Source organism: Oncorhynchus mykiss, chromosome 2 (genome assembly GCF_013265735.2).
Source record: "Oncorhynchus mykiss isolate Arlee chromosome 2, USDA_OmykA_1.1, whole genome shotgun sequence".
NCBI lineage: Eukaryota > Metazoa > Chordata > Actinopteri > Salmoniformes > Salmonidae > Oncorhynchus > Oncorhynchus mykiss.
In genome coordinates, this window is record NC_048566.1 from 58,873,326 (window position 1) to 58,899,106 (window position 25,781).

Genomic DNA, 25,781 nt, shown 5'->3' on the forward strand with positions numbered 1-25,781 from the left:
AATTAATTTTCACTCGAATGCAACCCTTTTGAAATGTTGACCTCTATGTCACTTTTCTTCATGGAAATAAGCTGTCAAGCTTTGATATCTCCATGTGAGCAGTGAAAAGAGGGAGATGTGATAACCGCTATCAGACTCTCTTTCACTGGCCGCCTGAGCAGTGGGAATTAGAGTGATAAGATACACTACATGGTCAAAAGTATGTGGACACCAGCCTCCACTCGTCTGGGATAGCATTCCACTAGATGTTGGAACATTGCTGCAGGGACTGATGCTAGGCGATTAGCCCTGGCTCGCTGTCAGCGTTCCAATTCATCCTAAAGGTGTTAGATGGGGTTGAGGTCAGGGCTCTGTGCAGGCCAGTCAAGTTCTTCCACACCAATCTCGACAAACCATTTCTGTATGAACCTCACTTTGTGCACGGGGGCCATTGTCATGCTGAAACAGGAAAGGGCCTTCCCCAAACTGTAACAAAGTTGGAAGCACAGAATACTCTATAATGTAATTGTATGCTGTCACATACATGAAAAACAGCCACAGACCATTATTCCACTGCAATTTACAGGTGGCACTGCATTCAGGCAGACAGGTTTCTCCTGGCATCTGACAAACCCAGATTAGTCTGTCGGACTGCCATATGGTGAAGAGTGATTCATTACTCCAGAGAATGCGTTTCCACTGCTCCAAAGTTCAATGGCGGTGAGCTTTACACCACTCCAGCCAATGCTTGGCATTGCGCATGGTGATCTTAGGCTTGTGTATGGCTGCTCGGCCATGAAAACCAATATCATGAAGCCAACGAACAGTTCTTGTGTGACGTTGCTTCCAGAGGAAGTTTGGAACTGGTAGTGAGAGTTGCAACCAAGGACAGATGCTACGTGCTTCAGCACTCGGCAGTCCCGTTCTGTGAGCTTGTGTGGCCTACCACTTCGCCGCTGAGCTGTTGTTGCTCCTATATGTTTCCACTTCCCAATAACAGCACTTACGGTTCACCGGGAAAATGTTATGAACTGACTTGTTGAAAAGGTGTCATCCTATGACGGTGCCTTGTTGAAAGTCACTGAGCTCCTCAGTAAGGCCATTCTACTGCCAATGTTTGTCTATGGAGATAACATGGCTGTGTGCTCGATTTTATACACTTGTCAGCAACGGGTGTGGCTGAAATAGCCGAATCCACAAATTTGAAGGGTTGTCGATATACTTTTGTATATGTACAGTGGGGCAAAAAAGTATTTAGTCAGCCACCAATTGTAAGTTCTCCCACTTAAAAAGATGAGAGAGGCCTGTCGTTTTCATCATAGGTACACTTCAACTATTACAGACAAAATCAGAAAAAAATACAGAAAATCACATTGTAGGATTTTTGAGGAATTTATTTGCAAATTATGGTGGAAAATAAGTATTTGGTCAATAACAAAAGTTTCTCAATAGTTTGTTATATACCTTTTGTTGACAATGACAGAGGTCAAACGTTTTCTGTCAGTCTTCACAAGGTTTTCACACACTGTTGCTGGTATTTTGGCTCATTCCTCCATGCAGATTTCCTCTAGAGCAGTGATGTTTTGGGGCTGTTGCTGAGCAACACGGACTTTCAACTCCCTCCAAAGATTTTCTATGGGGTTGAGATCTGGAGATTGGCTAGGCAACTCCAGGACCTTGAAATACTTCTTACGAAGCCACTCCTTCGTTGCCCGGGCGGTGTTTTTGGGATCATTGTCATGCTGAAAGACCCAGCCACATTTCATCTTCAATGCCCTTGCTGATGGAAGGAGGTTTTCACTCAAAATCTCACGATACATGGCCCCATTCTTTCCTTTACAGGGATCAGTCGTCCTGGTCCCTTTGCAGAAAAACAGCCCCAAAGCATGATGTTTCCACCCCCATGCTTCACAGTAGGTATGGTGTTCTTTGGATGCAACTCAGCATTCTTTGTCCTCCAAACATGACGAGTTGAGTTTTTACCAAAAAGTTATATTTTGGTTTCATCTGAGCATTTGACATTCTCCCAATCTTCTTCTGGATCATCCAAATGCTCTCTAGCAAACTTCAGACGGGCCTGGACATGTACTGGCTTAAGCAGGGGGACACGTCTGGCACTGCAGGATTTGAGTCCCTGGCGGTGTAGTTTGTTACTTTGGTACCAGCTTTCTGCAGGTCATTCACTAGGTCCCCCCGTGTGGTTCTGGGATTTTTGCTCACCGTTCTTATGATAATTTTGACCCTACGGGGTGAGATCTTGCGTGGGGCCCCAGATCGAGGGAGATTATCAGTGGTCTTGTATGTCTTCCATTTCCTAATAATTGCTCCCACAGTTGATTTCTTCAAACCAAGCTGCTTACCTATTGCAGATTCAGTCTTCCCAGCCTGGTGCAGGTCTACAATGTTGTTTCTGGTGTCCTTTGACAGCTCTTTGGTCTTGGCCATAGTGGAGTTTGGAGTGTGACTGTTTGAGGTTGTGGACAGGTGTCTTTTATCCTGATAACAAGTTCAAACAGGTGCCATTAATACAGGTAAAGAGTGGAGGACAGAGGAGCCTATTAAAGAAGTTGTTACAGGTCTGTGAGAGCCAGAAATCTTGCTTGTTTGTAGGTGACCAAATACTTATTTTCCACCATAATTTTCAAATAAATTCATTAAAAATCTTACAATGTGATTTTCTGGATTTTTTTTCCTCATTTTGTCTGTCATAGTTGAAGTGTACATGTGATGAAAATGACAGGCCTCTCTCATCTTTTTAAGTGGGAGAACTTGCACAATTGGTGGCTGACTAAATACTTTTTTGCCCCACTGTATATTAGCTACCATGTAGCCCCGAGGCTGGGGAATCACAATAGAAAGGACCTGCACCGATTGGAGTGGCCCAGAGTCATATCTTAATACAGGCTGACAAACACAACTACGAGGTTAGTTAAGGTTATGGCAAGACAGACACTCACACTGCAGATTTCGACATGCTTTTTGGGTTCGTATTGGAAGGAATATTATGAAAGCCAGGAAGATTGCTCTCTGACATCGAAATATATGTTTTGCCACTTTTGCTGTGGACTCATCCTGCTGATTAATTTATCGTATAATGTATTTTTTATGCTGCATTTTGCTTAAGAATTTGATTTGAAGGCTGACATCACTCTTTTCAAATGTGTCTTGGAATAGCAGTCAGTATTGGCTATAGACCCTAGGAGTAACAATAGATGGCTTTTTTTAACTCTCTAGTCTGCAGTCTGTCCACCAAGTCCTAACCAATGTCTACCTCTCCTTGTTAAATATCTACTCAACAAAGCTTGTTAGTTGGACATTGGCATTGCATCTCCTTGGCCTTTTCAATAGGAGTGGGACCTATCGGCAAATAACTGAAGTACTCAAGTGATGTCACTCTCCATTGCAGAGTATGTCACATCTCTCCCTTTCACATAGATATTCAATGAATTTGAATATACCTTTTTTTTTTTAAATAAACAAACCCTGATTTTGTGCTTGATTAACCTCAAAGGACAAGCTACTTAATGTCCTAAATCATCATGAATGCATACAATCTTGGTGTCCTTGCTGTTCTCCATACGTCCACACAATACAGTACATTTTATACTCAACAAGTGTGTATGTGGGTACATGCATACATACTTTATATGTCTATGTCCTTTGGAACAAAAATATAAACGCAACATGCAACAATTCCAAAGATTGTGCTGAGTTACATTTCATATAAGGTAATCAGTCAAATTAAATAAATTCATTAGAGCCCTAATCTCTGGATTTCACATGACTGGGCAGGGGTGTAGCCATGGGTGGGCCTAGGAGGGCACCCACTGGGGAGCCAGGCCCAGACAAGCAGAATGAGTTTTCCCCCCACAAAAGGGCCTTTATTACAGACATAAATACTCAACTGTATGGGTGGCTGGTCGCAGACAATCCCGCAGGTGAAGAAACCACATGTGGAAGTCCTGGGCTGGAGTTCTCACAAGTGGACTGCGGTTGTGAGGCTGTTTGGACATACTGCCAAAATCTCTAAAACAAAGTTGGAGATGGCTTATGGTAGAGAAATGAACATTAAATTATCTGACAACAGCTCTGGTGTACATTCCTGCAGTCAGCATGCCAATTGCACGCTCCTTCAAAACTTGAGACATCTGTGGCATTGTGTTGTGTGACAAAACTGCACATTTCAGTGTGGCCTTTTATTGTCCCCAGCACAAGGTGCACCTGGTTAATGATCATGCTGTTTAATCAGCTTCTTGATATGCCACACCTGTCAGGTGGATTATTTTGGTAAAGAAGAAAATGAAAACATTCTGAGATTTTATTTCAGCTCATGAAACATGGCACCAACGTTTTACATGTTGCGTTTATATTGTTGTTGGGTCTATATATATTCGAACACTTTACTGTGTTAATTTTTGCAATCCACTTCTGTGGGAACTAGTATCACTGTCAGTGCTGGCTTATGGCTGTGGTAGCCCACGGATGTCTGCCAAAATGATCTGGCAAGGGGAAAGATAACCGGCAGACTCCCGCAACAGTATACCCAGGCCTCCAAGGGGTCACCACGGAAACGTCCTCTTCTACGCAGCCCTCTCTATATCCCAGCAGTCAAATCAGGAAGGCTGGTTTGGTTTTCAAGCTTTATGAACTTCCTGTAGCATCCATGTTCGATTGTTGTATTCCATCCCCATGATTGTTGTTGTGTCAGATGAGGCTATTGGAGTGTATTTTCTGTCTGTACCTCCGTTTCATATAATTGTCCTTGACTATTTCAGTAAGCGCTTTACAATGGATCAGACACACTAACACACATGCACACAGTCAACACTGCTGTTTTATTACGTACTATTTAGTCCACTGCGTGACCAGTTCACTACTAACTTTATATTTGTAAATACAGTTCAAATACAGTCCAATATTACTATGCATACTACCTCTCTTATTTCTTCTGTTACTTATTATTTTTTACTTTACTCTATTGTTATTATTGATATCAAATCACATTTTATTTGTCACATACACATGGTTAGTTAATGCAAGTGTAGTGAAATACTTGTGCTTCTAGTTCCGACCATGCAGTAATATCTAACAAGTAATATAATCTAACATTTCCACAACAACTACCTTATACACACATGAATAGGAATATGTACTTAAAAATATATAAATGAGTGATGGCCGAACTGTCAGGTGCGTGAATGAGGACCCAAAAGCGAATTAACAAAACAGAGTTTCTTTAATAACGAAACACACGTAGGCTCAGAAGGACAGGCAGATTCCGACAGGACAGGACAAGGTTAGATGAACAGGCAGATTCCGACAGGACAGGACAAGGTTGCAGCAAACACGACGATAGTCTGGTTCAGGCATGAGTAACACAAACGAGAATCCGACAAAGACAGAAGCAGAAACAGAGAGAGATATAGAGACCTAATCAGAGGGAAAAAGGGAACAGGTGGGAAAAGGGGTGAACGAGGTAGTTAGAGAAGACAAGGAACAGCTGGGGGAAAGAGGGGAAGAAAAGGTAACCTAATACGACCAGCAGAGGGAGACAGGGTGAAGAGTAAGAACAGGAACAGGACACAACATGACAATACATGACAGTACCCCCCCACTCACCGAGCGCCTCCTGGCGCACTCGAGGAGGAAACCTGGCGGCAACGGAGGAAATCATCGATCAGCGAACGGTCCAGCACGTCCCGAGAGGGAACCCAACTCCTTTCCTCAGGACCGTACCCCTCCCAATCCACTAGGTACTGGTGACCACGGCCCCGAGGACGCATGTCCAAAATCTTACGGACCCTGTAGATAGGTGCGCCCTCGACAAGGATGGGGGGGGGGGGGGGGGGGAGACGAGCGGGGGCGCGAAGAACGGGCTTAACACAGGAGACATGGAAGACCGGGTGGACGCGACGAAGATATCGCGGAAGAAGAAGTCGCACTGCGACAGGATTAATGATCTGAGAAATACGGAACGGACCAATGAACCGTGGGGTCAACTTGCGAGAAGCTGTCTTAAGGGGAAGGTTCTGAGTGGAGAGCCAAACTCTCTGACCGCGACAATATCTAGGACTCTTAGTTCTACGCTTATTAGCAGCTCTCACAGTCTGCGCCCTATAACGGCAAAGTGCAGACCTGACCCTCTTCCAGGTGCGCTCGCAACGTTGGACAAAAGCCTGAGCGGAGGGGACGCTGGACTTGGCGAACTGAGATGAGAACAGCGGAGGCTGGTACCCGAGGCTACTCTGAAAAGGAGATAGCCCGGTCGCAGACGAAGGAAGCGAGTTGTGGGCGTATTCTGCCCAGGGGAGCTGTTCTGACCAAGACGCAGGGTTGCGAAAAGAAAGACTGCGTAAGATGCGACCAATAGTCTGATTGGCCCGTTCTGCTTGACCGTTAGACTGGGGGTGAAAGCCGGAAGAGAGACTGACGGAAGCCCCAATCAAACGGCAAAACTCCCTCCAAAATTGAGACGTGAATTGCGGACCTCTGTCCGAAACGACGTCTGACGGAAGGCCATGAATTCTGAAAACATTCTCGATGATGATTTGTGCCGTCTCTTTAGCAGAAGGAAGCTTAGCAAGGGGAATAAAATGAGCCGCCTTAGAGAACCTATCGACAACCGTAAGAATAACAGTCTTCCCCGCTGACGAAGGCAGTCCGGTGACAAAATCTAAGGCGATGTGAGACCACGGTCGAGAGGGAATGGGAAGCGGCCTGAGACGGCCGGCAGGAGGGGAGTTACCGGACTTAGTCTGCGCGCAGACCGAACAAGCAGCCACAAAACGACGCGTGTCATGCTCCCGGGTGGGCCACCAAAAACGCTGGCGAATGGAAGCAAGCGTACCCCGAACGCCAGGGTGGCCGGCTAACTTGGCAGAGTGAGCCCACTGAAGAACGGCCAGACGAGTAGGAACGGGAACGAAAAGAAGGTTCCTAGGACAAGCGCGCGGCGACGGAGTGTGAGTGAGTGCTTGCTTTACCTGCCTCTCAATTCCCCAGACAGTCAACCCGACAACACGCCCCTCAGGGAGAATCCCCTCGGGGTCAGTGGAGGCTACTGAAGAACTGAAGAGACGAGATAAAGCATCAGGCTTGGTGTTCTTAGAGCCCGGACGATAAGAAATCACGAACTCGAAACGAGCTAAAAACAGCGCCCAGCGCGCCTGACGCGCATTAAGTCGTTTGGCAGAACGGATGTACTCAAGGTTCCTATGGTCAGTCCAAACGACAAAAGGAACGGTCGCCCCCTCCAACCACTGTCGCCATTCGCCTAGGGCTAAGCGGATGGCGAGCAGTTCGCGGTTTCCCACATCATAGTTACGTTCCGACGGCGACAGGCGATGAGAAAAATACGCGCAAGGGTGGACCTTGTCGTCAGAGAGGGAGCGCTGAGAAAGAATGGCTCCCACGCCCACCTCTGACGCGTCAACCTCGACAACGAACTGTCTAGAGACGTCAGGTGTAACAAGGATAGGTGCGGATGTAAAACGATTCTTGAGGAGATCAAAAGCTCCCTGGGCGGAAACGGACCACTTAAAGCACGTCTTGACAGAAGTAAGGGCTGTGAGAGGAGCTGCCACCTGACCGAAATTACGGATGAAACGACGATAGAAGTTCGCGAAGCCGAGAAAGCGCTGCAGCTCGACGCGTGACTTAGGGACGGGCCAATCAATGACAGCTTGGACCTTAGCGGGATCCATCTTAATGCCTTCAGCGGAAATAACAGAACCGAGAAATGTGACGGAGGAGGCATGAAAAGTGCACTTCTCAGCCTTCACAAAAAGACAATTCTCTAAAAGGCGCTGGAGGACACGTCGAACGTGCTGAACATGAATCTGGAGTGACGGTGAAAAAATCAGGATATCGTCAAGGTAAACGAAAACAAAGATGTTCAGCATGTCTCTCAGGACATCATTGACTAATGCCTGAAAGACAGCTGGAGCGTTAGCGAGGCCGAAAGGAAGAACCCGGTATTCAAAGTGCCCTAACGGAGTGTTAAACGCCGTCTTCCACTCGTCCCCCTCCCTGATGCGCACGAGATGGTAAGCGTTACGAAGGTCCAACTTAGTGAAAAACCTGGCTCCCTGCAGGATCTCGAAGGCTGAAGACATAAGAGGAAGCGGATAACGATTCTTCACTGTTATGTCATTCAGCCCTCGATAATCTATGCAGGGGCGCAGGGACCCGTCCTTCTTCTTAACAAAAAAAAACCCCGCTCCGGCGGGAGAGGAGGAGGGGACTATGGTACCGGCGGCAAGAGCTACAGACAAATAATCTTCGAGAGCCTTACGTTCGGGAGCCGACAGAGAGTATAGTCTACCCCGGGGGGGAGTGGTTCCCGGAAGGAGATCAATACTACAATCATACGACCGGTGTGGAGGAAGAGAGGTGGCCCTGGACCGACTGAACACCGTGCGCAGATCGTGATATTCCTCCGGCACCCCTGTCAAATCACCAGGCTCCTCCTGTGAAGAAGAGACAGAGGAAACAGGAGGGATAGCAGACATTAAACATTTCACATGACAAGAGACGTTCCAGGAGAGGATAGAATTACTAGACCAATTAATAGAAGGATTATGACAAACTAGCCAGGGATGGCCCAAAACAACAGGTGTAAAAGGTGAACGAAAAATTTAAAAAGAAATGGTTTCGCTATGATTACCAGAGACAGTGAGGGTTAAAGGTAGCGTCTCACGCTGAATCCTGGGGAGAGGACTACCATCCAAGGCGAACAAGGCCGTGGGCTCCCTTAACTGTCTGAGAGGAATGTCATGTTCCCGAGCCCAGGTCTCGTCCATAAAACAGCCCTCCGCCCCAGAGTCTATCAAGGCACTGCAGGAAGCTGACGAACCGGTCCAGCGTAGATGGACCGACAAGGCAGTGCAGGATCTTGAAGGAGAGACAGGAGTAGTAGCGCTCACCAGTAGCCCTCCGCTTACTGATGAGCTCTGGCTTTTACTGGACATGAAGTGACAAAATGACCAGGGGAACCGCAATAGAGACAGAGGCGGTTGGTGATTCTCCGTTCCCTCTCTTTAGTCGAGATGCGGATACCTCCCAGCTGCATAGGCTCAGCACCCGAGCCGGCAGAGGAAGATGGTAGTGATGCGGAGAGGGGGGCAACGGAGAACGCAAGCTCCTTTCCACGAGCTCGGTGACGAAGATCAACCCGTCGCTCAATGCGAATAGCGAGTTCAATCAAGGAATCCACGTTGGAAGGAACCTCCCGGGAGAGAATCTCATCCTTTACCACTGCGCGGAGACCCTCCAGAAAACGAGCGAGCAAAGCCGGCTCGTTCCAGCCACTGGAGGCAGCAAGAGTGCGAAACTCAATAGAGTAGTCTGTTATGGATCGATTACCTTGACATAGGGAAGACAGGACCCTGGAAGCCTCCTCCCCAAAAACAGATCGATCAAAAACCCGTATCATCTCCTCCTTAAAGTCCTGATACTGGTTAGTACACTCAGCCCTTGCCTCCCAGATTGCCGTGCCCCACTCACGAGCCCGTCCAGTAAGGAGAGATATGACGTAGGCGATACGAGCAGTGCTCCTGGAGTAAGTGTTGGGCTGGAGAGAAAACACAATATCACACTGGGTGAGGAACGGGCGGCATTCAGTGGGCTCCCCAGAGTAACACGGCGGGTTATTGATTCTGGGCTCCGGAGATTCGAAAGCCCTGGAAGTGGCCGGTGGATCGAGGCGGAGATGGTGAACCTGTTCTGTGAGGTTGGAGACTTGGGTGGCCAGGGTCTCAACGGCATGTCGAGCAGCAGACAATTCCTGCTCGTGTCTGCCTAGCATCGCTCCCTGGATCTCGACGGCTGAGTGGAGAGGATCCGAAGTCGCTGGGTCCATTCTTGGTCGGATTCTTCTGTCAGGTGCGTGAATGAGGACCCAAAAGCGAATTAACAAAACAGAGTTTCTTTAATAACGAAACACACGTAGGCTCAGATGGACAGGCAGATTCCGACAGGACAGGACAAGGTTAGATGAACAGGCAGATTCCGACAGGACAGGACAAGGTTGCAGCAAACACGACGATAGTCTGGTTCAGGCATGAGTAACACAAACGAGAATCCGACAAAGACAGAAGCAGAAACAGAGAGAGATATAGAGACCTAATCAGAGGGAAAAAGGGAACAGGTGGGAAAAGGGGTGAACGAGGTAGTTAGAGAAGACAAGGAACAGCTGGGGGAAAGAGGGGAAGAAAAGGTAACCTAATACGACCAGCAGAGGGAGACAGGGTGAAGAGTAAGAACAGGAACAGGACACAACATGACAATACATGACACGAACAGCATAGGCAAGACGCAGTAGATGGTATAGAGTACAGTATATACATATGAGATGAGTAATGTAGGGTATGAAAACATTATATGAAGTGGCATTGTTTTAAAGTGGCTAGTGATACATTACATCAAGATGGCAAGATGCAGTAGATGGTATACCGTACAGTATATACATGAGGTGAGTAATGTAGGGTATGAGAACATTATATAAAGTGGCATTGTTTGAAGTGGCTAGTGATACATTTAATTACATCAAGATGGCAAGATGCAGTAGATGGTATAGTGTACAGTATATACATATGAGACGAGTAATGTAGGGTATGTAAACATTATATAAAGTGGCTAGTGATAAGTTGATTACATCAATTTTTCCATTATTAAAGTGGCTGGAGTTGAGTCAGTATGTTGGCAGCAGCCACTCAATGTTAGTGATGGCTGTTTAACAGTCTGATGGCCTTGAGATTGAAAAACAGCTTCTATCTCGGTCCCGCTTTGATGCACCTGTACTGACCTTGCCTTCTGGGATGATAGCGGGGTGAACAGACAGTGGCTCGGGTGGTTGTTGTCCTTGATGATCCTTTTGGCCTTCCTGTGACTTCGGGTGGTGTAGGTGTCCTGGATGGCAGGTAGTTTGCACCCGGTGATGCGTTGTGCAGACCTCACTACCCTCCGGAGCAGCTGCCATACCAGGCGGTGATACAGCCCGACAGGATGCTCTCAATTGTACATCTGTAAAGGTTTGTGAGTGTTTTTGGTGACAAGCCAAATGTCTTCAGCCTCCTGAGGTTGAAGAGGCGCTGCTGCGCCTTCTTCATCACGCTGTCTGTGTGGGTGGACCATTTCAGTTTGTCTGTGATGTGTACGCCGAGGAACTTAACTCTCAACCCTCTCCACTACTGTCCCATCAATGTAGATAGGGGGCTGCTCCCTCTGCTGTTTCCTGAAGTCCACGATCATCTCCTTTGTTTTGTTGACATTGAGTGTGAGGTTATTTTCCTGACACCACATTCTGAGGGCCCTCACCTCCTCGCTGTAGGCCGTCTCGTCGTTGTTGGTAATCAAGCCACTGTAGTGTCGTCTGCAAACTTGATGATTGAGTTGGAGGCGTGCATGGCCACGCAGTCGTGGGTGAACAGGGAGTACAGGAGAGGGCTGAGAACGTACCCTTGTGGGGACCCAGTGTTGAGGATCAGTGGGGTGGAGATGTTGTTACCTACCCGATGTTAATGACGAGTGTGGAGGGTACTATGGTGTTAAATGCTGAGCTGTAATCCATGAATAGCATTCTTACATAGGTATTCCTCTTGTCGAGATGGGTTAGGGCAGTGTGATGGCGATTGCGTCGTCTGTGGACCTATTGGGGCGGTAAGCAAATTGGAGTGGGTCTAGGGTGTCAGGTAGGGTGGAGGTGGTATGGTCCTTGACTAGTCTCTCAAAGCACTTCATGATGACGGAAGTGAGTGCTACAGGGAGGTAGTCATTTAGCTCAGTTACCTTAGCTTTCTTGGGAACAGGAACAATGGTGGCCCTCTTGAAGCATGTGGGGACAGCAGACTGGGAAAAGGATTGATTGAATATGTCTGTAAACACACCAGCCAGCTGGTCTGCGCATGCTCTGAGGACGCGGCCTGCAGCCTTGTGAGGGTTAACACGTTTAAATGTTTTACTCACGTTGGCTACAGTGAAAGAGAGTCCGCAGGTTTTGGTAGCGGGCCGTGTCAGTGGCACTGTATTGACCTCAAAACGAGCAAAAAACTTGTTTAGTCTGTCTGGGAGCAAGGCATCGTGATCCGCGACGGAGCTGGTTTTTCTTTTGTCATCCGTGATTGACTTTAGACCCTGCCACATACCTCTCATGTCTGAGCCGTTGAATTGCAACTCCACTTTGTCTCTGTACTGATGCTTAGCTTGTTTGATTGCCTTGCGGAGGGAATAGCTAGACTGTTTGTATTCGGTCATGTTTCCGGCGGGGGAGGGCCTTATATGCGCCGCGGAAGTTAGAATAACAGTGGTCTAGGATTTTGCCAGCCCTGGTAGCACGATCGACATGCTGATAGAATTTGATACTGACTAATGTACTGCATTGTTACAGGAGCTAACACAAGTATTCCGCTGCACCTTTTATACCTGCTGTATACTGTGGATGTGATGAACAAAATGTGATTTGATAAATACATATAATGTTTGAGTGGGTAGCATTAGCCCTTTAACAGTAAGATGGCTTTTCATACTGTAACGTCTTTTGAAATACATGACATTGTCAGGGGCAAAAGCCTCTTTTGGATGACACAGTTCTGTCAGTTTGACGTCCATGTGAACGATGGGCTAACTGAAGTGGAGTGTGGTGGTTGAGGTAGCAAGCAGTTTCACTGTCACTCGGTACGTACACACACCCAAGACACGTTTGTCTTGTCGAAGTTGCCGTTATCGTCCATCAGGACTTTGGGGTACTTAGTAGGGCTCAGCTTTATCACTCCAAGCCATTTGGGTGGATTAGTGTCTGTTTGATAAGCTACATGGTTGGGCTTATTTTCCCTTCCAAACAACATGGTCCTTGACATCTATTTCTACAAAAGAACACAACAGCTTTTTTTTCTGTGGAAGAGTGAACAACTGAGTGTTTGCCATTTTTAATATAAAATACTTGGTGTGTTTCCTTCGTCATTCTTACGTACATAAACTGTACAATAGGGACATCTTAAGGGGTTTGATTAGGTAAGCAGCTCTTTTCACCAGTGCCACAAGATAAATAATACATTTTAAGCATCTTACATGTTTCAAATAAGACCCCCCAAGCAACTTAAACCCTGAAGTTTAAAGCCTGTCCTTGGCAAGCACTTCAGATCTTTCCCAACGTTATGTAGAGGGACGCTTTATTTTAGGAGCCTATACAAGGTCAGAGCTCACCAAATGTTCTTAATACATGCTCTTCACATGAAATGCTTATGGAGTGTTGCTCTTTGGTCTCTTACTGCTTTGCACTGTGATTTTTCTATCCAGAGTTATAGGGAGAGAAGGGATTGAACAGTGAGAGAAAAGGGAAGACAGGGAAAGTCACACGGGAGAAAGTACTAAGACAATGTGTGGAAAAGAGTTAGAGATGGGGAGTAAAAGAGGAGGGGCAGAGAGAGAGGAGGAAAGAGGGAGGATGTGTTTGAGTATATTTACCATACAGCTGAGCCAAAGCACCATGGCTGAGTCTGAATGAATGGATGAAGGCGAGATGAGAGATTAAAGGCATGGGGAAGTCTGCATTCAGTCACTGCAGTGACCGCAGGTGCCCTCTCGCATGCTGATGAACTCCCATGAATGGCCCCATGGACTCTCCCCACTCCAATATCTACCAGGCCCCAACAGCTATGGCCTATATGCAGCAAAGGACAACAAACAATTGGCAGTGTTTCTCTGTAGAGAGACCACGGTTCCCCAGGATCCAAATAAGGTGTTGGAAAAAGCGAACAACAACATTTCTCATGGAGTTCAGTCATTGTTCTTCTTGTCCCGTCTTTAATGGTGTTTGTAGTTGTATAGCTGTTTCTTAAAATGGAAAGGTATGCTGGGTTGTTTGGTTGACCGAACTGCTGGGTTACTTAGTTGGACTGTTTTTTTTTAAGAGCAAGGTAGGGTTGTTGATGCTGGGTTATTGGAGCTATAGTATTGTGATATGACCCAGCGGGTCAGATCAGATGACTGGAGGTGTAGTTTAGTAGGGGCGTGGCATTTAGATTGTTCTTTTTAGCCACCCGTGAGAGTAAATATCCTTCTTGTTCATCTGTTTTGTTGTATAGTTATTACATGTGAAGGTTGAACATTGACATGATTATAGCTTAAATGAGGCTTACAGACGTGTTTCCTAAAAGTCTATCTGAAAGACACACCCCTAATACGCCACTCCTGAAAATAACCTAAGGATTATGTTAAAGTCCTAGCTGCTAGGGTCAACCCAGCATGAAAGTAAAAAATACCCAACTAGGTGGTGGGCTGAAGCATTGCATCTGCTTTAGTTTTCGAGATCAGTCCCTGGCAAGGGAGGAGCTGGTTTTTAACATATTGTGTATATTTATTGATTCTGAACACTTTTGTTGGCAATTATTTTTATTATTTTTATTTTTCAGGGGGTGGATCAGTTTTAATATTGGGAATAGATTATCGCTTCCATCAATGTAATTGTCTGCATCGTTTCCAATCCCCCATGTATTTTTTGGGTATATATATATTTATATACAGTTGAAGTCGGAGGTTTACATACACTTAGGTTGGAGTCATTAAAACTTGTTTTTCAACCATTCCACAAATTTCTCGTGCTAGGGGGTAGTATTTTCATTTTTGGAAAAAAAAACGTTCCTGTTTTAAACAGAATATTTTGTCAGGAAAATATGCTAGAATATGCATATAATTGACAGTGTTTTCTATCCAAAGCTAACATTTCCAAAACTGTAAAGATATTGTCTGTCTGTGAGTATAACAGAACTGATGTTGCAGGCGACAGCCTGAGAAAAATCCAATCCGGAAATGCCCCAGGTTTTGAAAGCGCTGCGTTCCAATGACTCCCTATTCAGCTGTGAATGTACCATCAACGAGCTTACACTTTCTACGTATTCCCCAAGGTGTCTACAGCATTGTGACGTAGTTTTACGCATTTCTGTTGAAGAATAGCCGTAGGCGGCCACATTGCGTAAGTGGTCACATGGTAATTTCAAGTGTACTGTCTGGGTAGCTAGCTAACGTTAGCTGACTGGGTTGCTAACTAATGTTATATGTATGATCTTATTCTTCGTATCTCAGACACATTTGCTTGACTAGTTATCGCTATAGAACCTGGCTGGTTAGCTACCTGCAGATTCATGCAGGGTAGTAACATGATGAGTTGTGATTATGGACCATTGTTTAACTAGCTAGCTAGCGACATGTCTTAACAAAAGACTCCACTCTAATTTTGACAAAGTATTTTCATTTCAAGTTAGTGTACTGTTAGTTAGCTGGCTCGCTAACTAACGTTACATCATGTGTTGGGATTCATTGTTTACCTAGCTAGCTATCTAGCTACATTTCTTAACAAAAGACTCTCTCCTTGGTGTGCCAAAGTGCAGAATAACTGATGCATTTGTGAACTCTCAACAACTGAGTATGTCCGGTGTCAGTAAATGTTGGCAACAAAGCATAATTCAGTTGTTGCCAGCAGCACAGTTATGGTCACCAACACTCTGGATAACATGACAACTGCCTAATCAGCTTTGATAGGGGGCTCATTATGTGTCTGGAAGTAGCTAACCCATGTTAGCCAGTTAGCTTGTGTGCTTGACTGTCGTTGTGAGGTCAGAGTTTTTGGAACAACCCTACTTATTGGCCAGAACATCCACTGTGCGCTCTGAACGCAAAACGCTCTGAATTTGCAAACGGACAATCTGACAGCACAGTTGCAGTCACCATCGCTCTTGATAACATAACAGTCTAACCAGCTCTGCTAGGACGAGTAATGTTGAGTGAGCTGTTCTCTCTCTCTCTTAATGTCTGGAATTAGCTGGCAAGTTAGTACAGAACGCACAGATCAACCCTTAAAGAAGTAAAATTGGAAGCAAGTGAACATAGTTATTTCAATGAGAGATACTTGGTTTAGGTGAAAGGGAAAGAAGAGAGAGAAATCAAATCACCTCTTTGAAAATCTTTCAATAATCACTGAAGTGCTGGAGAAACTCAGCCTCCCAAAATAGATTGGATTGAAAGTACTTTCAGTTTTATGATGAACAGTTGCAACAAGGTTTGTCCAGAGAACGTTTTAGATTTTCTTTGGCAGCTCTGATAGAGGTGTATTATTTATTAGCCGTTGTGAATGTTGGCTGAATTATGATGAGTAACAAACTCTGCCTTGGATTAAGCAGAATGGTTGATGAGGCAAACAAAGACATCAGGAACTTTATTTGTTGGGTTTTGGGATTTATATGATGTATGTATCATATTGTTACTGACATTGTGCACCATTGTGGAAATGGGCAGTAGTGAATGCAGCCTCTGACAAAAATGATTTAACATTGAACTATGAGATATGGGCAATTCTACAGTAACGGAATTATGCAGATCGTCCAATTTTTCATTTTAAAATGTATACCAAACCAAAAGCAGTGATTTTAAAAAGTTTAACAAACCATATTTACAAGGACCTCTTTTAACAATTTCCATTTCCATTTTTTAACAATTTCCAACAGTTTACAAAAACACATTTACAGGACGAACTTTGTATCTGCACAATTTTTACAGTAAATGTGTATTTTTTATTAACTGTGTAAATTGTTTAATGTAGTCATTGTACATAGAGTTGTATGATTTGTTAAACTTTGTTTTTGTTTGGCATACATTTTAAAGTGAAAAATCTGAGGCTCAGGGTAATTCCGTAACTGTGAAATAACCCATATGCCATTGGGTTGCATGATTTACCAAACATTGCTATTGCAATTTGACTTGCGATAGAGAGAAAGGGAAAAAAAATGTATGCATGTATATAATGATTTATAAAGTGGAAAAGAAGCAAATTGGAGAAGAAGCATCATTCTTGTTTGGAACAATCTGTTGACTGTATTTGACCTAACAGAACAGCATGCAAATATAGAGTGAATTTAACAATGAGGAGCTTGAGTGACAGGGGGCGAGGCTTGGTGTGTGTGTGGGAAGCAATCACAAGACACAAGGCTGAGTGGAGTTTGAAATATTGCATGCTATATGCAACACAATCTCCAAAGAAAATGCAGTCGACCTCTGTAACTGTAACAACAGAGATATGACATCGCTGGCCATTTTAATTATGACATGTAGAGCCCTCTGTGGTAACGTCTGTAGATTATGTACTGTGTAGCAAATTTTAATTACTGAATATTTTGCCGTAGGTTAGCTGTTAGTCAAATTGCGCAAAAGTGAAACCGAAGCTTACTTCGACAGTTACATTTTGGAAATCATTCCGAGATTTTGGTTAAATTTAGGCATCAGGGTTAACCTGTTTAAGGTAATGGTTAAGGCTTGAAAAAAAATCTATGCCTAGCACTAAACCCACTATCCTCTGAGCGTTAGCTCACAGTTCAAACCTATCCTCGACCCCAGCCACAATACCTTTGCTCGTCGGGAGCCCACTAGATGGTAATAAGCACCCACGTTGCCGCTAGTGGACGGTAAGAATTACACATAATGCAGTAATTTCACCAATTCAGATATGCAGAAAAATCCATAATCCAGTAGAGTCTGGCCTGGCGATATGGAGCTCTTGCAATATGGTTATTACACATAAAAAAAAAACTTTGTTTAACAATGTTTGTTGAGGTGCTCAGCAGGCATAGGACAGAAATAGACAGCAACAATGGAAAGCAGAAATTGCGCACCTGAAAAAGAGCCTATTGGATCAATGCATGGAATGATAAAAATGACATACCTTTTCCCCAGTGTGCGGCCTCTTATTTTCAATTTTGACTTTTGATAATGTTCCAGCTCTGGAAAGTAAGCATGTGAAGCATGGTCATAATGGTCAAATAAATGTAAGCCATTACATTAGATCTAAACTGTTCATGATGCGACAGGGATTTTTGAGCAATATTGAATACAGTTACTCCCGAAGGTTTAATATCCATATGAAATTGGATAAGATAATGGCCTTTTGTGGTTTATGATTTAGTCGATTAACAAGGTAGAGTTAAAATGGGAGCAGTATTTTACTCAACTGTACCTCAGAACATGTCAAAGACCTAATACGAGATTGCTAACCAATGTTTTCTTATTCTCAATTTGAACAGCAAAAGGACAAATCAACCCCTTTTTGTAGATAGGCATGCTGTGATACTAAATAAAATAATCTGCTTTCATTGCTGAAGGCTGTTTTTTTTTGAAGCCTTGAGAAGGAGAAACAGTATGCAGCATAAAACAATTTTCATGGACAAGAATGGTAGTTTTTATTTGCAATCTACCAATCAATCCAAATGAGAATGAAAGAAAAACAAGGCAGGGAATGTAGACATACCCACAAAGCGCCCGAGTAAAATGTCAATAATCTAAATGACAGAGTTAAAAGGAAGCCTGTACAGAATAAAAAAATATTCCAAATCATGCATGTTTGCAATAAGGCACTGAAGTAAAACTGCTAAAATGTGGCAAAGAAGTTAACTTCATGTCCTTGATTCAAAATGTTATGTTTGGGGCAAATCCAACACAACACATTACTGAGTACCACTATTCAAATTTTCAAACAATGTGGTGGCTGCATCATGTGATGGGTATGCTTGTCATTGGCGAAGACTAGGGAATTTTTTAGGATAAAAAGAAACAGAATAGAGCTAAGGTTGAGAGCTTCAAATTCCTTGGTGTCCACATCAACTACAAACTAGATTGGTCCAAACACACCAAGACAGTCGTGAAGAGGGCATGACAAAGCCTATTCCCCATCAGGAAACTAAAAAGGTTTGGCATGGGTCCTGAGATACTCAAAAGGTTCTACAGCTGCAACAGCTAGAGCATCCTGACCGGTTGCATCACTGCCCCGCCTCCGACCGCAAGGCACTTCAGGACCTCTACGCCATCCAGGACCTCTACACCAGGCGGTGTCAGAGGAAGGCCCTAAAAATTGTCAAAGACCCCAGCCACCCCAGTCATAGACTGTTCTCTCTACTACCTCATGGCAAGCGGTACCGGAGTGCCAAGTCTAGGACAAAAAGGCTTCTCAACAGTTTTTACCCCCAAGCCATAAGACTCCTGAACAGGTAACCAAAAGGTTACCCGGACTATTTGCATTGTGTGCCCACCCCCAACCCCTCTTTTACGCTGCTGCTACTCCCTGTTTATCTTATATGCATAGTCACTTTAACTATACATTCATGTACACACTACCTAAATTGGCCCGACCAACCAGTGCTCCCGCACATTGGCTAACCGGGCTATCTGCATTGTGTCCCACCACCCGCCAACCCCTCTTTTTACACTACTGCTACTCTCTGTTCATCATATATGCATAGTCACTTTAACAATACCTACATGTACATACTACCTCAATAAGCCTGACTAACAGGTGTCTGTATATAGCCTTGCTACTCTTTTTTCAAATGTCTTTTTACTGTTGTTTTATTTCTTTACTTACCTACACACACACACACACACACACACATACCTTTTTTTTGCACCATTGGTTAGAGCCTGTAAGTCTACACCTGTTGTATTCGGCGCACGTGACAAATAAACTTTGATTTGGTTTGAAGCACAGGCAAATTTCCAGAGGAAAACCTGGTTCAGTCTGTTTTCCAACAGACACTGGGAGACAAATTCAATTTTCAGCAGAACAATAACCTAAAACACAAGGCCAAATATACACTGGAGTTGCTTACCAGGATGACATTGCATGTTCCTAGTTACAGTTTTGACTTAAATTGGCTTGAAAATCTATGGCAAGACTTGAAAATGGATGTCTAGCAATGATCAGAGCTCTATGAGCCTTACTCAGAAAGACTCACAGCTGTAATCTCTGCTAAAGGGGATTCTGACATGGGTGTGAATATTTATGCAAATGAAATCTGTATTTAATTTTCAATAAATTTGCAAAATGTCTAAAAGCATGTTTTCACTTGGCAATTATTATATAATCCATATTTCATCCGTAAACACAACATGCAACAATTTCAATAATTTTACTGAGTTACAGTTCATATAAGAACATCAATCAATTGAAATCAATTTTAGGTCCTAATCTATGGATTTCACATGACTGGGCAGGGGTGCAGCCATGGTTGGGCCTGGGAGGGCATAGGCCCATCCACTGGGAGACAGGTTCAGCCAATCATAATAAATTTTTCCCAACAAAAATGCTTTATTGCAGACATAAATAGTTCTCAATTTCATCAGCTGTCTGTGTGCTGATCTCAGATGTTCTCGCAGGTAAAGAAGCCGGATGTGGAGGTGCTGGTTTAACGTGGTTACATGCCGTCTGGGGTTGTGAGGCAAGTTGGACGTACTGCCAAATTCTCAAACAGCGTTGGAGGCAGTTTATGGCAGAGAAATTAACATTACATGCCTTGTCAACAGCTGGACATTCCTGCAGTCAGCATGCCAAAAATTACGACCCCTTGAAACGTGAGAAATCTGTGGCGTTGTGTGACAAAACTGCACATTTTAGTGTGGCCTTTTATTGTCCCCAGCACAAGGTGCACCTGTGCAATGATCATGTTGTTTAATCAGATGCTTGATATGCCACACTTGTCATGTGGATTATCTTGGCAAATGATAAATTGTCACTAACAGGGATGTAAACAGCTTTTTGTGTGTATGGAACATTTCTGGAATCTTTTTTTGAAACATGGGACCAATACTTTCCAAATTGCATTTATATTTTTGTTCAGTATATATTTTTCTTAAGGGTAGCTTTAGTGTAACTTAACTTCTTTCATTATTAAGTAATTGGTAGCTTGGTAAACTATATTTTCAGAGTAGCTTCCCCAACACTGATGACTACTGTATTGAGTATTGGTCTAAATACCAGTGAATCTACATATTCAGGTACTTGGATCTAAATGTAATTGAACTACAAAGTAACGTATCTAATGAATATGGCACATACAGTACACTGTAAAAAGGGAATTGTTCTGTTAACAATTTCAAGTAGTAAGTAGTTCTGATTAGTAATTTGCAGTGGTGGTGTATCAATGTTTAGCATTGTTTTATTTATTTGGTGATACACCTTAGCAGGCATTGTTAAGCGTATTTCTCATTCCTCTAACAATAACTGGTGGTAGAACTGTAAGTGTTTTAGAGTGATGCGTGAGGCTCTATCATTAAGAACGTCTCATTATTGAACATCGGTTTGTCCAAACGTTTTTATATATCTGTTCCCATTGAGCAATTGCACCTCATCACGCAATAAACGGCTTAATACTCTTTTAGAAATATACTTTTATTTCTTCAAAACGTACATACAACATTGTGTACCACGTGACACTATTACGTATTCATAACTTGCAAAAAAAGAATACCTCTATCAGCACAACCAAATCAGGTGTTTATGACTACTACCTTATGATTTTAAGTAAAGACATAAAACGTAATAGAATCAAGTAAGAACAACTTGTTAATAAATGTTACATTGCCTATTAAATAATCATAACTTGTAAAAACTCAATCATTTAGATTAGCAGAACACAAATACAAAATGATTTCCTCAATAACCTAAAAGTTGTTAACAGTACTCAAAAACATTAAGTAATAAGAAATCTTATTGACATAGTACCACTTTTTTTTTTTTTTTGAGTTCTAGTGACCTTTGTAAATGTAGCACTAGTCAATTTCTTTAATGAGTTAGGCATTGATTTTTTTTACAGTGTACTAACAGGTGTAAAACAAGTCAAATACAATGTCTTGGAACTGCGTTGTATGGAAGGCCAATTCCAATGTATTTACAGTGCATTTGAAAAGTATTCAGACCTTGACTTTTTCCACATTTTGTTACATTAGACTTATTCTAAAATGGAATAAATCAAACATTTCCTCAGCAATTTACACAGAATACCCCGTAATGACAAAGTGAAAACAGGTTTTTTGATTTTTTTTGCAAATGTATTAAAAATAGAAAACAGATACCTTATTTTCATAACTATTCAGATCCTTTGCAATGACACTTGAATTTTAGCTCAGGTGCATCCTGTTTCCATTGATCATACTTGAGCTATTTCTAACTTCATTGGAGTCCACCTGTGGTAAATTCAATTCATTGGACATGATTTGGAAAGGCAAACACCTGTCTATATAAGGTCCCACATTTGACAGTGCATGTCAGAGCCAAAACCAAGCATGAGATCGAAGGAATTCTCCTTAGAGCGCTGAGAAAGGATTGTGTCAAAGCACAGCTCTGGGGAAGGGTGACAAGAAATGTTTGCAGAATTGAAGGTTCCAAACAAACACAGTGGCCTCCATCCCATCATTCTTAAATGGAAAAAGCTTCGAACCACCAAGACATTTCCTAGAGCTTGCTGCCAGGCCAAACTGAGCAATTGAGGGGAGAAGGTCATTGGTCGGGGAGGTGACCAAGAAGCTATGGTCACTCAGACAGAGATGGGAGAAACTTCCAGAAGGACAGTCATCTCTGCAGCACTCCACCAATCAATACTTTATCATAGAGTGGCCAGATGGAAGCCACTCCTCAGTAAAAGGCACATGATAGCCCGCTTGGAGAAACAAGATTCTCTGGTCTGATGAAACCAAGATTGAACTCTTTGGCGTGAATGCCAAGCGTCATGTCTGGAGGAAACCTGGCACCATCCTTACGGTGAAGCATGGTGGTGGCAGCATTATGCTGTGGGGATGTTTTTTCGGTGTCAGGGACTGGGAGACTAGTCAGGATCGAGGCATAGATGAATGGAGAAAAGCACAAGAGATCCTTGATGAAAACCTTCTCCAGATCGCTCAGTACCTCGGACTGTGGTGAAGGCACACCTTCCAATGAGACAGCGACCCAGCCAAGATGTCCCAAAGTCACTTCTGCGTTAAGTCTCTGAATGTCCTTGAGCGCCCCAGCCAGAGCCCGGACTTGAACCCGATCGAACATCTCTGGAGAGACCTGAAAATAACTGTGCAGTGAAGCTCACCATCCAACCTGACAGAGTTTGAGGGGATCTGCAGAGAAGAATGGGAGAAACTCCCCAAATACAGGTGTGTCAAGCTTGTAGCATCATACCCTAGAAGATCAAGACTGGAATCGCTGCCAAAGGTGCTTCAACAAAGTACTGAGTAAAGGGTCTGAATACTTACAGTACCAGTCAAAAATGTATACACAAACCTACTCATTACAGGGTTTTTCTCTATTTTATACACTGTAAAAAAAAATGTGAATACATAAACTATGAAATAACACATATGGAATCATGTAGTAACCAAAAGTGTATTTTATATTTGAGATTATTCATAGTAGCCACAGCTTTGCGCACTCTTGGCATTCTATCAACCAGCTTCCTGAGCTAGTCACCTGGAATGCATTTCAATTAACAGGTGTACCCTGATAAAGGTTCATTTGTGAAATGTCTTTCCTTCTTAATGCGTTTGAGCCAGTCAGTTGTGTTGTGACATTGTAGGGGTGGTATACAGAAGATGGCCCTATTTGGTAAAATACCAAGAACAGCTCACATAAGCAAAGAAAAATGACACTCCAACATTACTTTACTTTAAGCTGAAGGTCAGTCAATAAAGAACATTTGAAGAATTTTGAAAAATTCTTAAAGTGCAGTCGCAAAAACCATCAAGCGCTATTGTAATGGTTCTCCTCGTCATCTGAGGATGAGTAGTCAAGATCGGACCAATATGCAGCGTGGTATGGTGTCCATGTTCATATTTGTTAAACAGAGAACACTAAACAAGATAACAACGGCGAATGAAAGGAAGCAGTTCTGTAAGGTGACATACACAAAACAGAAAACAAACACCCACGAAACACAGGTGGAAAAAGGCTACCTAAGTATGATTCTCAATCAGAGACAACTAACGACACCTGCCTCTGATTGAGAACCATACCAGGTCAAACTCAAAAACGAACATAGAAAAACGAACATAGACAACCCACCTAACTCACGCCCTGACCATACTAAAACAAAGACCTAAATAAAAGAACTAAGGTCAGAACGTGACAGCTATGTAGAAACTGGCTCTCATGAGGACCGCCACAGGGAAGGAAGACCCAGAGTGACCTCTGCTGCAGAGGGTACGTTCATTAGAGTTACCAGCCTCAGAAATCGCAGCCCAAATAAATACTTAACAGAGACCAAGTAACAGACACAATTCAACATAAAATGTTCAGAGGAGACTGCGTGAATCAGGCCTTCATGGTGAAATTGCTGCAAAGAAACCACTTCTAAAGGACACCAATAAGAAGAAGAGACTTCCTTGGGCCAAGAAATGCAATGGACATTAGACAAGTGGCAATCTGTCTTTTGGTCTGAGGAGTCCAAATTTGAGATTTTAGGTTCCAACCACCATGTCTTTGTGAGATGCAGAGTAGGTGAACAGATGATCTCCGCATGTGTGGTTCCCACCGTGAAGCGTGGAGGAGGAGGTGTGATGTGCTTTGTTGGTGACACTGTCAATAATTTTTTCAGAATTCAAGGCACACTTAACCAGCATGGCTACCACAGCATTCTACAGCGATACACCATCCCATCTGGTTTGCACTTATTGGGACTATCATTTGTTTTTCAATAGGACAATGACCCAACACACCTTCAGGCTGTGTAAGGGCTATTGGACCAAGAAGGATAGTTTAAAAAAAAATGTTTTGCTTTATTTAACTAGGTAAGTCAGTTAAGAACAAATTCTTATTTTCAATGACAGCCTAGAAACAGTGGGTTAACTGCCTGGTTCAGGGGCAGAATGACAATTTGTACCTTTTTACCTAGATTTTTACCTTGTCAGTTCGGGCATTTGATCTTGCAACCTTTCGGTTACAAGTCCAACGCTCTAACCACTTGGCTAGCTGCCGCCACAGGAGTCATGGAGTGCTGCATCAGATGACCTGGCCTCCATAATCACCCAACCTCAACCCAAGTGAGATGGTTTGCGATGAGTTGGACCGTAGATTGAAGGAAAAGCAGCCAACAAGCGGTCGGCATATGTGGGAACTCCAAGACTGCTGAGAAAGCATTCCAGCTGAAGCTTGTTTAGAGAATGCCAAGAGTGTGCAAAGCTGTCATCAAGGCAAAGGGTGGCTACTTTTATGAATCTAAAATGTAAAATGTGTATTGATTTTTTTGACGCTGTTTTGGTTACTACATGCTTCCATATGTGTTATTTTATAGTTTTGATATCCTCACTATTATTCTACAATGTATAAAATAGTAAAATAAAAATAAAAAGGGTGATCCAACTTTTGACTGGTACTGTATATAAATGTGATATTTCCGACTGGGTTTTTGTAATATATTTGCAAAAATGTCTAAAAAAACAGTTTTTGCTTTGTTATTATGGGGTATTGTGTATAGATTGATTAGGGAATAAATACATGTAATCCATTTTAGAATAAGGTCTTTAACATAACAAAATTCTGAAAAATGTAAGGGGTCTAAATAATTTCCGAATGCACTGTATATGTAGATCAGCTCTTGCTTTGTGGATACTGGCCCACATGTGTTGTGCTCCTTTTTTAACTTGGAAACCTGTGAGAGACTTGAACATTTCTCTCTGTACTTTTGAATCACTATCCTAGACAGCCCACTATTACTCCGAATGTGTCTCTGCAGTAAACTTAATTAACTCCCCCGAACCTCTACACTGTGACTTGGGGCCAGATTAAATTACCACACCACGGTGCTTGCAAATTATAATCACTGACTCTGAGAACCCACTGAGTCCCTATGGAGAATGCCCCAGGGCCAGTCCACTCACACAGGTTAATGTCCAATCAGGAGATAGGTCAAAAGGTCCCAGGACTTAGATACATCAACATCTCTGGTGTCTAATCAAACAACTGGTCCACCTCATCCATGCACTGAGGAAGGGAAATTAAACAGTCTGAA

General features: G+C 43.3%; 1 protein-coding gene across 2 annotated transcripts in view; it reads left to right on the forward strand.

The window, feature by feature from the left end:
• The window catches only part of LOC110492721 (chemokine-like protein TAFA-5), a 235,985-nt gene that overhangs the window by 75,943 nt on the left and 134,261 nt on the right, over positions 1-25,781 (forward strand). The window lies entirely within an intron of this gene.